The following is a 14,630-nucleotide window of genomic DNA, read 5'->3' on the forward strand; positions in this document are numbered from 1 at the left end:
TATAAGATTAATCGTTCGTCCGTTACAGCTTGTTAAAGTTAAGTGATTTTAGGCCAAATTTCTATTGTCATTTTACTGTATTAAATACAGACGTCATTTTTATTTGCTGTTGCATAAACAAAATTTTATTTATTTTAAATTTACTACGCATTAAATTAATGATAACAATAATAGATTCAAACCGGGTTTTCGGTGTATTATTAATAGCTAAGTCTATGGTTTTGTAACACTAAAAGATCTAAAAAAATACCGGTTGCACTGCCACCGATATTATGAAACGTAATAAATGACAATATTTTTTCTGGAAGTCAAAATCTTTAAACAATTATACAGGGTGTTCAGTAAGTCAGGAAACGGGTTTCTATTGTTCTCATTGTTACAAACAATGAGAACAATAGAAACCCGTTTCCTGACTTACTGAACACTTTGTATAACATGAACGGTTGTTCGGATAAAAAAAATTATAAGAACAAAATTGTTTGTAATTTTTTTTTCTATCATATTATCAAATCAAAAATAGTGGTTCCCATTTAAAAAAATTATAAATAAACATTTTTATCCCTGAAGGGATAAAAAAAATTTATTTAACTTCATATTATTGTAGAGTTTTATAAACTTAATAATTTTTCTTTTTACAAAAATTTTAAATTCTCAATATTTTCTGAGAAAAAAGTGTCTTACCAGATTTTGATCACCTGTATATTTGATAATTATTTTTACAATAAATTAATTTAAAAATACTTTTTTAATACGTATAAAAAGTAATGCCTTATTAACTTTATTCTTTATACTGAACATCTTTTCTCTTTCTCGTGTTTTGTTACTGCAATACGTGTATATAGAAAACAACACTACTATTTGTTGCACATTTCAATTTAAAGGTCAACGTTATCATTCATATTATAGAATTAGATATTTATCTCAATAACAGTATAACCTAATACAAAAACTATGTTTCGTATGAATAAAAATTGTTAATATAATGTGCGTGACTCATAGTGGACCCAACTAACAGACACATTGAAGTTTTTAGTAAACAAATACCAATGTACTAGTGTACATTACATAACTCATATTTATGAAATTCAAATATAAATACACATTTATCGGCTGCACGGAATTTTTGACTACCCCTCCCAAGTCTTCCAGTAATTTATTAACGTGCGTCACAAAAACCATTCTAATTTATTTAGGCACTTAATTTTTCTAGGTAGTCTTAATTTAATTGAATCGAAACTCTGACAAGCAGCCTGCCACATTTGTTTTTAACTAAGCATAATACACTGTTATACTTAGTGCAATAAATTCATTTATTATGAATGAAAATTTACTAATAGTCAAAATTAATATTTATCATAAAATTTTGAGTTTTCACAATTCATTACACAAAAAGTTTAGTAAGTAAGGAAACAGATCAATTGTTACAAATAATAAGACGAATAGAAACCCGTTTTCTTACTTACTGAACACCCTGTAAATTTTTACACGCAATATATTGTAAGATATGCTTTAACTTGATAAACATTTTAAGCTATAAACTAAGTTCACCGACTATTGTGACTAGCAGTGGCGTACTCAATGGATGGGTCTGGTATGCCCGTGGCCTACCCTATATTCAGGTTGCATGACATTTTATCATACAAAACATATTTTTTATCACCATACTATAATGATGAACCAAATTTTTACATGATGAATTTTATTTGTACCGGACCTAACCTAGATTTTTAGGATTACATTTGAATAACATTGTTGTGTTTTTCCTTTTTTTGCTATGGAGACATTATTTAAAAGTTTTCTGATATAACGTTATTTTATTTTCCGTTTTATACAGAGTGATCAGCAAGTGATGAAAGAGATAAATTGTTATAAACAATAAAAACAATAATAACCCGTATCTTACTTACTGAAAATTTCTAGCATTTTTAAGAGGTTTGGTGAAAATATTCGTAAACGCCGTGTACAATAACGCTCGGTTAACCTATCCTCGATAAGGTTTACAAATCTTATTAGCGCAAATACATGGTTTTTCCCACACAGAAAAATGAAAATAAATAAAGGCAAATATATTGTAGTATTATAATTATCAAATAAGTGTGATGGGGTTGCAATACCAATGACTCGAGAGTTCTGAATACTAAAGTCAGTGTTTTTTGTATGTATTGTGGGTTTTGTATTGTTAGTAAATTTTATTAATTGATTCGAATAATTATTTAGTTATAACGTTTATTTTAATTGTGACTATTGTTTAAATGCATTTATAAATTACAGTCTTTAAGTATGTTTTACTCATTTTCTTGATGCCATTAAAATTAAAATATAATAATATAATGATAATACCCGCTGTATTATTTTGTTTTTATTGATCTCTATTTGTTACATATTATTATATGTTGTTATTGATCATAGTCTATCGATGCTCTATAATATAATATCATTTTAAATGTAAATTTTTTTTAAATATTAATATTTAGTATGCATGTCAATTGAGTCAATAGTTACTTTAGGTCTTCTTTGCATAGAAAAATCTACATTTTTTGTTGTTTCGATTAAATTTTTACACTACTATTTTATTAAAACTTTTAAGCTTCAAAGCTTAACAAACATTATTTATTTTACCAATAATTACTTTTGAATTAAAAAAATAATCATAACTAGCATTATAAACGAATACTCTATAATATAAATCCAACTGCACTCATTTTTTGAATCTAGCTATATGTTTTCGAACTAATTTAACTATATATTGTTCGACGGATTCGTATGAATAGTTCTGGCTTTGTGCATAAGATCATTGCTACTCGGTAGTTGCAGAGACTTATTTTAGCTTCGATGTGAAGCTGAGAAGATATTAATTTTACTATAAAGTGTTTTTTTTTTTTTGTGTTCGTTGCCACTTTTTCTTAGCTCTCACTAGACCGATTTCTTTCAACGATACGTCAAATGATTACAAATCGTATCTAGTTGAAGGCATTGCCCTTAAAAATTGAAAAAATTTCTCTTGTTGCGCCCGTAAATGGGAGAAATCTCTAAAAAAAATTCAATTTTAAAAATCAGTAACTTGCAACTTTTTTTTCTTAAAATTACAATAATTGTTCAAAAATTAACAAATCAAAATAATTTTTTTTATATAGAAATTTTGACCCTTTTCCTGCCAGACCAAATATTTTTTTTTTAAAATCTTTCTTAATTCTTTTTTGAGGATAAAAAAAATTCAAAATGAATAATAATAAATAATATTAAATCACAATATTCAACGAATATCGTGTGGGCGTTTTACGCTACGCTTTTTATTGTCAATATAATTATTTACGAAAACCATTTAAATTTTTATAATACGACCTTATTACACAAAATCTATGACTGATTTTTATATGTAATAGATTCTAGTTACTATATATTGTTACTAGAAATATAATTTTATAAGCATCCCTTATTAGCTTCGATGCGAAGCTGAAAAGGTATTGGTTTTACTATGATGTGTTTTTTTTCTGTCTGTTACCACTTTTCTCAGCTCTCACCGAACCGATTTCTTTCGACGATACATCAAAAGATCACAAATCGTGTCTAGTCGAAGGCAGTACCCTTAAAAATTGAAAAAATTTCCCTCGTTCCACGTAAATGGGGGAACCTCCAAAAGAATTACAAATTTAAAAATCGCTATTTTTTTAAATTTTCAAAATTTTTTTTTATTTAAAACTGCTATAATTTTTTCAGAAATGACAAATCAATATAATTTTTTTTTATAGATGCATGATGTCTGTACTTATTATTTGATATATATTTTTTTTAAATTGACCCTTTACCTGCCCACAGGGGGGATTTAAAATGAAAACTTTTTCACAAAAAATTAACTTTTTCAACTTAACTTTTGAAAGTGTTCCGGAAAGTCTGACACTTCTATATATATCTTAAATTAAAGCTAATCTAATACACTTTATTGTGAAAAAAAAAAAATTTGGACTTTATTTTGTTTTTATGGTTAAAACAGTCATCAAAGTTAATAAAAAAAATACGATTTTTGTATTTTTTCTTCTCGTAAAATTTTTTATTATAGTGAAACAAGGTTTTTCTTTAATTTAATGTTCCTATGAATATTTTTGAGTTGTTCATTAGTAATTAGGTTTTCCTATATGATTAATATATAAACATAGCATATCCTTTACTAAAAAATTGACTACGTGATCAATTTTGAAGATAAAATGTCAAAATTATTTTAAAATTAATTAAAATTGCTATAGTAAAAAATTTTAACAAAAGATTAATTTCAATAATAAAGCATTAAAAATAAATAATTTTGAAAAATATTAATAAATATTATATTTTCTTGAAATGACGAACAATCTGTCAATTTTCAAAATAATGAGTTCAAATTAAATTTTTCTTGAAGCTAATCAAAATATCTTTGGCTAATATAAAAAATTATTTGAATTGGTAATTAATTTCTTTAATTAAAAGTAAGCAAACACCATTTTTTTTCATTAATAAGTCATTACTCCCTTTCCATTATTTTTAATATTTTTTGCCTCATTAATCTATTTATTTATGACAATATATTTACTCCTTAAAATAATTATTAAAAGTATGAAAAAGTAGAAGTTTATAAAATAAATTTTTCTTATTAGTTATCTAATAGAGATCCCTCAGATTAGTTTATCTTGTATATTAATAAATAAATGAAAAATTAATAGGTCTCTGTACATATAGTTGATATATTTCTTAGTAATTGCTATACTTCAGTATATATAAAAAGACTAATGGTATATTCAATTAATTGAATGTATATATTAATCAATTAAAATCCAATCGAATGATCGAATAAAATCGATTATTTTATCACTATAGACTGTTGAATACAACAAATAACCATCGCGCAGGTTTAGTTATCTGGCAAGTATGAGCAAAGTTATAACTCCTAATTATAACTCTTTTCTCTAAAAAATCTAGCCTCTTATGTTACTGTAGTAACATCAACACTTAATTTTTCAGTTAATATATATAACATATAATCTTGTCCTCCAATAAAATGTTGAGATTTTTTTTGACAAACGGTTAGTACCTCCTATTTCCTTATTTTTAATATTTATCTATGTAACACAAGAAGATTTTTTATTATTAGTCGAGTTTTATTTGTTATACATATTTTTACATAAATTTACTTAAGAGATTTTTTAAATTTTATACTACACTACTTTTTAAATCAAATAATTAAATAAATTAAATCACAACACATTTTCATGCTCTAATAAAATGTAATTTTTATAGGTAATTAATGTTGCAATAAAGTGTTATTACAATAATGTTTTTAATGTTGAAATAATTTACTATATGATTTTTAAACTTTGATGATTGGGATAAATATTCCAAGATTATATTGTAGAAAGTACATAAAATATAACTTATATGTATTAGATTAATTGTTGTGATAATTGTGTAAATTATTATATAGTTAATATTATAATAAGTAATAATAATTATTATGCTAATAAATGCTATATAAAAATTATAGAACTAATAGTACTTCTCAAAATAAAAATTAATATCCTTATTATATTATAAAACTAAGTATTACATAATTTCACGATAATAATTAAACAAAAACGGTAGCACAGTGAAGTCGTGTCACAATATGAACGTGACATAGTTAGGACAAGTATAGATGATATCTGATAGTGATTAAAATCTCAATCATAAGAAACCCTTCGATGCAAATTCGAAGGGTTTCGAAGAAATTGGTGGATTATTCTTATAGCAAAATTAATTCCTATTTTTTGTTCAACTTTGCACATAGAATATAGATCGTCGTGAAAAGAAATTTTTTTTAAATTTATTATACGTAACATAAGTTTTTATTTAGTATATATTTAAAAGACACAGTATTACTGGAACATTTTTAAAAGTTAAGTTGAAAAAGTTGACTTCAATAAAAAAGTTGCTATTTTGATGTAAATATATATATATATATTTAATATTTATGTATTGTAACGATACATTGAGATAGGGCAATTTACTGTTGTAAATAAATAATAACGCGTGTACTATCAGATGGTACTTTTCAGTTCGCCAGTGGTGGCGGCGCTGGTGATGCATTATCATGGATCATTGGTAATATTGGTTATGTTTTAGTGAACAACACATTTTTCTTTTCTTCCCTCTAATATAATTAAAACGAAAATAATGAACAAATGCCAACGAATATCAAATATATTTGGGCTCTTGGGCCAGTTAATGCGGCATCAATGAAAACGACGATATAAAGGTCAAAACTTAAAACAGTAATCATACGCAACACATTCGCATACTATACAACATATTGGGATTAATATGTTTTACATTAATTTTTATATAAATACTGGTATTAATTTAATTATTTAACACAGAAAACTATAATTTGCTTATTATGTTATTGTAATCAAACCTATTTTTTATATATTTGTAAAATAAAATAAATACTATTTTATTGTAAAATAATACAAATATCATTTCCGTATATATTATTAACACACATATTGTGAAAGTTATATCCATGTTACGTTTTTTTGTTATTAAAAATTATTATTGCGCCAAAAAAATTTGTCATCATATGCTACTAACTAATTTATTTGCTTTTGGAACTAAATTATGTCAAGTATTGCTATTTTTTGTCAGAATTCAGCAATCACAAATTCACGTCCAAGATAAATAATAAATTTTCGGGCGCAAACAGGGCGTATTCCAAAAAAAATCTAGATATGATATTTTTAAACGAGTACAGTTTATTCATTGATCGGGCAACACGTTCATTAAATATTATATATTATTTCATATATTTCTATAATATCTATTTCAACATTTACGCAAGACTTAAAATAATAAAAGTTTTAAAATTAAAATATTAAGATAAAATATAAATAGGAATATTGTCATTACAAATAAAAGTAAATAAATTTGGTACCCAAATTAGGTTTTCGCAGAAAGTAAAATCAAACTACAAAATAGTATAAAAATGATTGTTTTCATTAATATTAATAAATTTATTTTTTTATTCCGATTAATTTTTATATAGGTTTTATAAAAGAATGTTATTTTTTTAAACAAAACTGATAATTATTATTTTTAAGTTAATCGCTCTCTTTATATAATGATTAAACTTATATAACTTAATGGTTAAGTATCATAGAAATTGTAGTATATGACATTTTATCCGATTATACGGGTGTAGTTAGTTTTAAGTAATTTTGTATACAGATAAGTTTAATAAGGATCATATTCCTTAGCACGTGTTTATTATTGTTCAAAATAATTTGGTAATCATTGCTATTATTTATAGCTATGATTCTATAAATGTATTTTTAAATTAACTAAAAATACAAACAAATATTTCAACAGTGATAAATTTTGCTTTTACTCTTACGAAAAAATCAAATCGTTCAATATCCTATACAATAATGTATAATATTTACACAAAGTAAAAGAATAATTAGCTAATACCATGAAATACAAATATTGTTAACGATCTAAATACCTCGGCAATCGTTTGTATAGCAAGGCATACTAGGTAGGCAATTTCGCTACTTACATACTATCAATGTTTTTATTAGCTAATATCTGTCTATTATTTATTAATTCGTTACCAAAAGATTATTTCAGTACTACAGATTTTTTGTTTAGCTATATTTTCTTGAATTCTTTTGGTTTTACTATATGTCACTTGTAAAGTATACAAATAATGTTTAAAAAATAATAATAATGCATTTTATTATAAAAAAATATTTTTATTACAATAAACTTAAAATAGTTATTAAAATAAATAGTAATTTATACATATAACTTATTAAAGAAAATAGCTTAAATAAAGTTTATAGTAATAATTTTAGATTTCAAAAATATCATCTTTAATTAGCCTTCATTAAAGATTTTGAAATTCAACTAATCAGCATAACTTACTATAATTACAAATGTTTGTGGTTTATTCAATGGATTTTGTAAAAAATAAAATTAAAAAAAATTGTTCGTTGTATTTAGTTTTATATATAAACCAAAATTTTCAATAAAATAATATTTAATAATCAGAATTATTTGTTTTGTATATAATACTTGTCCACAAATCATTCCTTTAAATTAATATATTGAACTTTAAACTAAATAATATATTCGACAACATTAGTGAAAATAAAGGGACGATGTGGCCGAATAGGTAATGCCGCAGTACTTAATGCGCACTGTCTCGGGTTCAAAGATCGGTCATGGGTGACTTTTAAGCTGAGAGAGAGAACAGTCCGGTAATTGGAGTCACCATTCCTCTCCCCGGCTACGGACTAACCACCCTTCCCCGGTTAAGAAACCTCCTCCTTCGGTGGAGACCGATATAGGCCTTAATGGATTTAAAGAAGCGGGAGGGGGGAGGGAAATAAATAAACGTGAGTGAAAATACTGTTGGAATATTTTCAGGAATAGCTAAAAAAATATTAATAAGCGTATCAATTTCCATCTAAAAAAATTCTAATTCATTCTAATTAAAATTTAAACAATAAAAATGTACGTATTCTGTCTATAAATATTTCAGAATCATTTAAATTTTACACTAATAATTTTTTTTAGTTATTTGATTTTTAAAAAATATAAATATATACTTTTATCCATTTTGTATTACATCAAAAAGTAAATTTAAAATAATAAATTAAACATGACTCATGTTTTTTTTATTTAAATAACTCATGTCGTAATAAAAAATATTTTAAAATATTAGGTGATTTTAAAAGATATTAATAGGTAATACAGATCATTAAACAATAAATAATTATACTACTTTACTGTTTTTGTCACTTTTTCTTTTACTTTGCATAAAAATGTTAATAATACTCATAATTCATAGAAAATACCATTGCCGTTTTCTTTTATTGTAATAATAACATTTTTTATGTTTTACACTCCGAAGGTTTTTCTAAAATATTATGGTTATTTAAACACAACAACATTAATATGCGTCTAAGCAAATCTCAAATGTCCATGTCCATAAAAAATATACATAAATGAGTAACATTATCCAAAGTAAAGTTTTATGAGACGAATAAAATCGTGTGATACCGTAAACTAAATTAACAATATATTTCAACAATTCATGAATGACACTAAAATGTTTCAGATTAAATTGATACAAGAAAGATAATTTATTTTAATACTACAGATTTTAAAGAAATTCATCAAAGTAATGCAATGAAGTCTTCAACAACCCATTATTAAGTGAGTTTGAAAAAAAATATATATCATGTAGAATATTTAAGTTATAAAAGTTAAAATCGATTTTTTACTTATACATATTTAATGATTATAAGTATAACAAATATTCACGACAATTTGATATAACATGTCGTGTCCCGATCTCAGGACGTCAACGTCCTCCCAAACATTTGAGGTGTAGCAATCTAGTAGCATTTAGCTACTAGACAGTTAGACAGTTGGTGGTCTTATCATGCTATCTTAGTCAAGATAGCTCAACTGTTTTTGGCTTCTAAATTTTCTTTGATCCCCAGCTAATGAAAACAAATGGCATAGACGATGATCCGTCTAAATGGTTGGTCATCGCCTAAACTCCAGATGACTCCATCCTTGATATTTAGATTGAAAATCGAAATATCCGTCGGAATTTACCGACGCAGTATGACCAATGAGTCACTAGAACATCTCAACTAGCTAGTGCGCACTGTCTTAGCGTTATCGGTATTAAATAAAAGGTAACAAGGTCATTCCATTTAGTCATTGACTAAATCCACAACGTGCATGTCCTGCAATAATGGCACCGTTCAATATGTCGCGTTGAATAGCCAGCTGTATTACTACAGATTATTAAAGAAAAATAGGTTCACACAGACGGTATCACGAAGACGACTTCAACGTACATTTGCGGCGAGCGTCCTCGGTCGTGTGGTACTTTCTGGACTTTGTACCGTGGCATTTGTTAATCAAACTACCATAAACACGTAGTTGGGCGACGGCTGACAAAAGTAGCGTGGCCGTGTATCACGAAGTGTCGCGGGACGGTGTCAAATAATAAGTGGCGAGGAAATCAAAGTTAACAGAATAGAAATTATTCTGCATAATTATTTTACAGCCGTTAAAAAAAAAAAGTTGAAAATCTTTAAAACAAAAAAAAATGTAAACAATAATAAATGAAATTAAAAAAAAAGAGTTGTATTATAAATTTATACAATTTTTGCCAATGATAAACGACCAACGTGTACACAGATGTTGACACAAAACAAAGAGGGTATTGTTTTTATCCTGTATGCTAAACACTATGCTTCTTATAGCAATGGAATAGAGTACGATAATACTCATTTATGATCATTTAGAAACAATGATTCAACCATCAAATTGATAAAATAAAAATGTATTTTTTCTTATGTCTATTCTGTCTTTGAAACTAAACAATTTTTCATCTTCGCAGCCATATTGCACATTACACCCATCGTGGTTTGTGTATATCTATTGTAACATTGTTCGTCATGTTGTACATTTATTGTATAATCATTGTGTAATCTTTTTTATTTTCATCGAAATTTCCTGTACATTAATTTTATAACAAAACATAGATAAAATGAATTATTGAACTAATAATTTATTTAATCTTTGGAGTAATTAGCTCTATACAAATAATGTGTATAATTTTTCTTCACTAAAAACGAAATTGTCTCTAATCTATTTTAATTAGTGATATGAAATTCACAAAAATTTAATATTGTAGAATTTTTCAAGAAATTTTTACAAAGACATACAAACATTTTGGAAAAATTGAACATTTTTATTTAAGAGCTTAATTTACTATTTTCATTTATTTAATATATATATATATATCATTAGACATTTCTCGGCCTCTTTTTGCAAAGTAAAAAAAAAATGTAAAACTTCAAAATATTCAAAGCCAGTTTCTCACCAATAATCTATAGTTTAAAATGATAATAGCTTCCGAAATACTGCTTAAAAATTAAATCATCCAATTTCTTAATTTGATCATTTTCTTTTTTATAAACAAGTTAAATATATATACTACCAATAAAAAAATATTATTGACACCATTATAAAATAAGAAATAACTCAAAAAAATACTTGAAACTAAGAAAGCAAAAAAAAATTTCCAATATACTTTATTTTGTAAGTAATTGGGTGTGTTGGGATTTCATAAAAAGTAACACGAAGAAAATATAACTTCCTTGATTAAAACGTATTTCTATTAAATAATAATAAATATAAAAATATAATAGTGAATCCAGAATAAAATATAAAAGGTATTAAATTCTCTCTAAAAGTAGAAGAACTAAAACTAAATCTAACGCTTAAGTAGCCCTAACTTTACGTGGAATTTAAATTAAGTTATTTTATTTTGCATACAACTTCATAAAGCATTATTAGTTATATGATATTTTTTGTAAGTTTTATTAATTTTAATAACATAATTTAATGGTTATTTCAACTATTTTTTTATGATTGAATACATACAGTTTTAAACTTTTTAGGTGCGCATAATTGTGACTAATAATAATAATCTAATTATGACTAATGGTAAATATTATTATCAACCAACTATTTTAAAAAATACCATAAAAACAATATACATCTATTTTATTAAAATTCCATTTTTGATAAAAATTTCCTATGATCAAAAAATATGTGATATGTAATATTTAGATATGTGTAACTTACAATACTAATTTTAATATATTATTATATAAAATTTTATCAACTTAAATATTATATATAGTATATTCTATAATAGTTGTTTTTCAGATAATTTTTAAGTAATTCAACTACAGTCAAGTTAATTTGATAATCAAGTTATAACAAATTAATAAAAAACCATATGCTCCGACGTTGTTTAGTATTGATTTTAACTATTAAAAATTACCAAAGGCAATTGCATTTTTTTATTATAATTATATATACTCACGCAGACGCCCTTTTTGTGTTAAATTTTAGTAGTTATAAATCTCTAAAAACGTAAATATACGTGTTTATGAACGTGTTTATAATTAGATATAAACTCAATAAAGTTAAGTCAAAATAAAATTGTTTGAAGAAATTAACCGATTTTGGAACTTAAAAAGATATAATCCATTGCAAATTTAATTAGTAGAGCAACAGCACCATCAGTGATTTATTTATGAATAAAATTGCTCAATCAACTTCGCTAATGATAGTATATTATTACGGTGTACCTATATGCCCTTAAAAACATGCTATTTCTAAATTAGATGCTACCCGTTCGCGATTCTAATGACAATCTAATCAAAATTTTTCTCAATAATATAATTAAAACCGTAACGTGAAAAAAATAGACGACGGGTCAAAATAAGATATTATTTTGTTTAAAATAAAATATAAAATTGTCAAATAAACATTTTCATTGGCGACTGCTTTTGAGTTTTTAATAATAGACGATTTCTCAATTTTTCGATGTGTAAGTCTAATGTTAATAAAATAAAAATTAAAAACAGTAAATGTAAGAAGATTACTATCATTGACAATGTTCATCGAAGGATTCTTACATTCAAAGAAATAATGTATATTGTTCACTAAAGTCTTTAAACTCTTGATTGTCTGTACATCCAATTATTGCATGCCTACACATCTTAGATCTTTGCATTTAACAATGCCAAAAGCATCCAAGTGTAAAATGTAATTTTGCGCTCTATTTGTACCAATTTAATTAAGTTTATCTATTTATCTAATTTTATTTAAGAAAAACCTTACTTCAATACTTTTTGCTATAGCTATAAAGTAAAACCATCGGTCTATGTTAATATAATTAATCCAATGGTTAAAAGAATTATATTTTAATAGCTTTTAAAATGTAAATGTTTTTTTTATTATTATTTTATATTGAAAAATGATTCTACTTTTGAATCAAATATTTTATTTCAAAAGTAAAAAATAACAAAATGTTGAAAACATATGATAATGAATACTATTTGATATTAATAATGCGTGAAAATCAATTGGTAAAGAGCAATACGCTGTGAATTTCATAAAGATTATGAGTTGTGATAAGGGAAGCTGATATCATTTAGATAATAACCAAATAAATTAATTCAAAAAACTATGTACCTTTTTACTTTATTTATAAACTTTAAATTATACATTTTTATAGTGAAATAATTTTACATTATATTATAGAAATTTTACTTTAGAGTAAAATAATGATAATAGTTAATTGGTCGATAAATTAGAAAAAAAGCATAAAATTCAAATAACAAAAATAATTCAAATTTTTATTTAAGTTAAATTATGTAACACATTTTGGAACTTATGTCGCTCGTTAGTTGTGCGAATTATTTAATTTTTAACACAACAAATTTAAGATGTATTTGAAAATAATTTGTGATCAATGGATTGTACATAGCATTGTTTTAATATTAGTTGCATACCTATTTTATTATACACGTTGGTACTTATAAATTTACATATAGAATTACAAAATAAAAATATACCTAATCTTTTAATATGTATTTTAATTACTATCCTTATTACAAAACACTTACTCTTGAAGTTCTGAAGAATAACAATCCACGCGGTTTCCCAACTAAAATTATCAATATTCGGTCAGTGTATATCAATAATATATTTTAGTATTATAGAATAAAAAAAAAATTCAGTTTCAACAAATATTTCCACTATAGTTTAAATACATTTAAATACAAAGAAACGTAAAAAAAATATATAAAAAAATCATTAAAGATAGTTTTTATTTCAACGGTAATATACATGTACACAAAAACTTAATAACGGAGATGTATTATATTTTTTACGCGTACATTTACACTGCATAATAAAGTCTTTTTTTAAATTTAATGCCAAGAATCGATCAAAAACCTTAAATTTTAGAGTATTTGTGCGACTTCTCGCTAGCAACGTTAACGGCGCCGCAAAGCATACTACACATGCACACGCCACATTCAGTCCGTGGTTCGCTCTATACTATCGTTTTTCCACCATCCCAACCCATCTTGTCCCTTACTTCCCTACCCCTCCTTCACATCGTTGAACAACCGTCGCCAAGCGTTACTACACGGTCTATCATGGTCGAGGGTATCCGCCCTTATAGCCTTAAAGGGACGGTAGAAACGGGTGGCGCCGAAGTTTTTATTACAGATCTCAAGGCGAGGGCAGCGCACTCAAGCACCCCCTACTAAAATACGACGTCGCTCCGATGTTGTAGGATTTTTTTACGTTAATTTTATAACTGAATACTTGTCGCCTTACTACTATTCTCATTTTTAAGTTTTATTCAAAATGTTGACTCATTTTTTTATTATATTTTATTTACTATAAATGTCGTTAAGAAATTCAAATCTTACAAATTTTTATTATTAAAGCCTATTGTATAATAAAATTCAAATTCCCAATAAGAGCTATGCACCGTCGTCTATACAATAAACATGGTGTTAGTCAAAATTTTAAATTTTTTAAGGAAATTGATATTTTCTATGACATTATTTTAATTATTATTGAAATTAATTTTTAATTCTCTTGTGATAATTAAGTTTAAAAAAATCACCCTTTTATTGTTAATTATACAATATTGAATATATTTTTATTTTCTGAAAATTAAAAAATTAACTTAAATTGTTTTATAATAGAGACCGGGTTATGTTGGT

The 14,630-nt window shown here is 25.1% G+C and overlaps 1 protein-coding gene across 1 annotated transcript in view; it reads right to left on the minus strand.

Annotated features, from left to right (window-relative positions):
• The window catches only part of LOC126899347 (neurexin-1), a 154,397-nt gene extending 140,444 nt beyond the window's left edge, over window positions 1-13,953 (minus strand). The window contains exon 1 of the mRNA XM_050674151.1: window positions 13,515-13,953. The gene's annotated coding sequence lies outside the window, so the exon portion shown is untranslated. The remainder of the gene's footprint in view (window positions 1-13,514) is intronic.
• Window positions 13,954-14,630: the final 677 nt, after the last annotated feature.

The sequence above is a fragment of the Daktulosphaira vitifoliae genome, unplaced genomic scaffold (genome assembly GCF_025091365.1).
Source record: "Daktulosphaira vitifoliae isolate Bord-2020 unplaced genomic scaffold, ASM2509136v1 Scaffold_2, whole genome shotgun sequence".
Lineage (NCBI taxonomy): Eukaryota > Metazoa > Arthropoda > Insecta > Hemiptera > Phylloxeridae > Daktulosphaira > Daktulosphaira vitifoliae.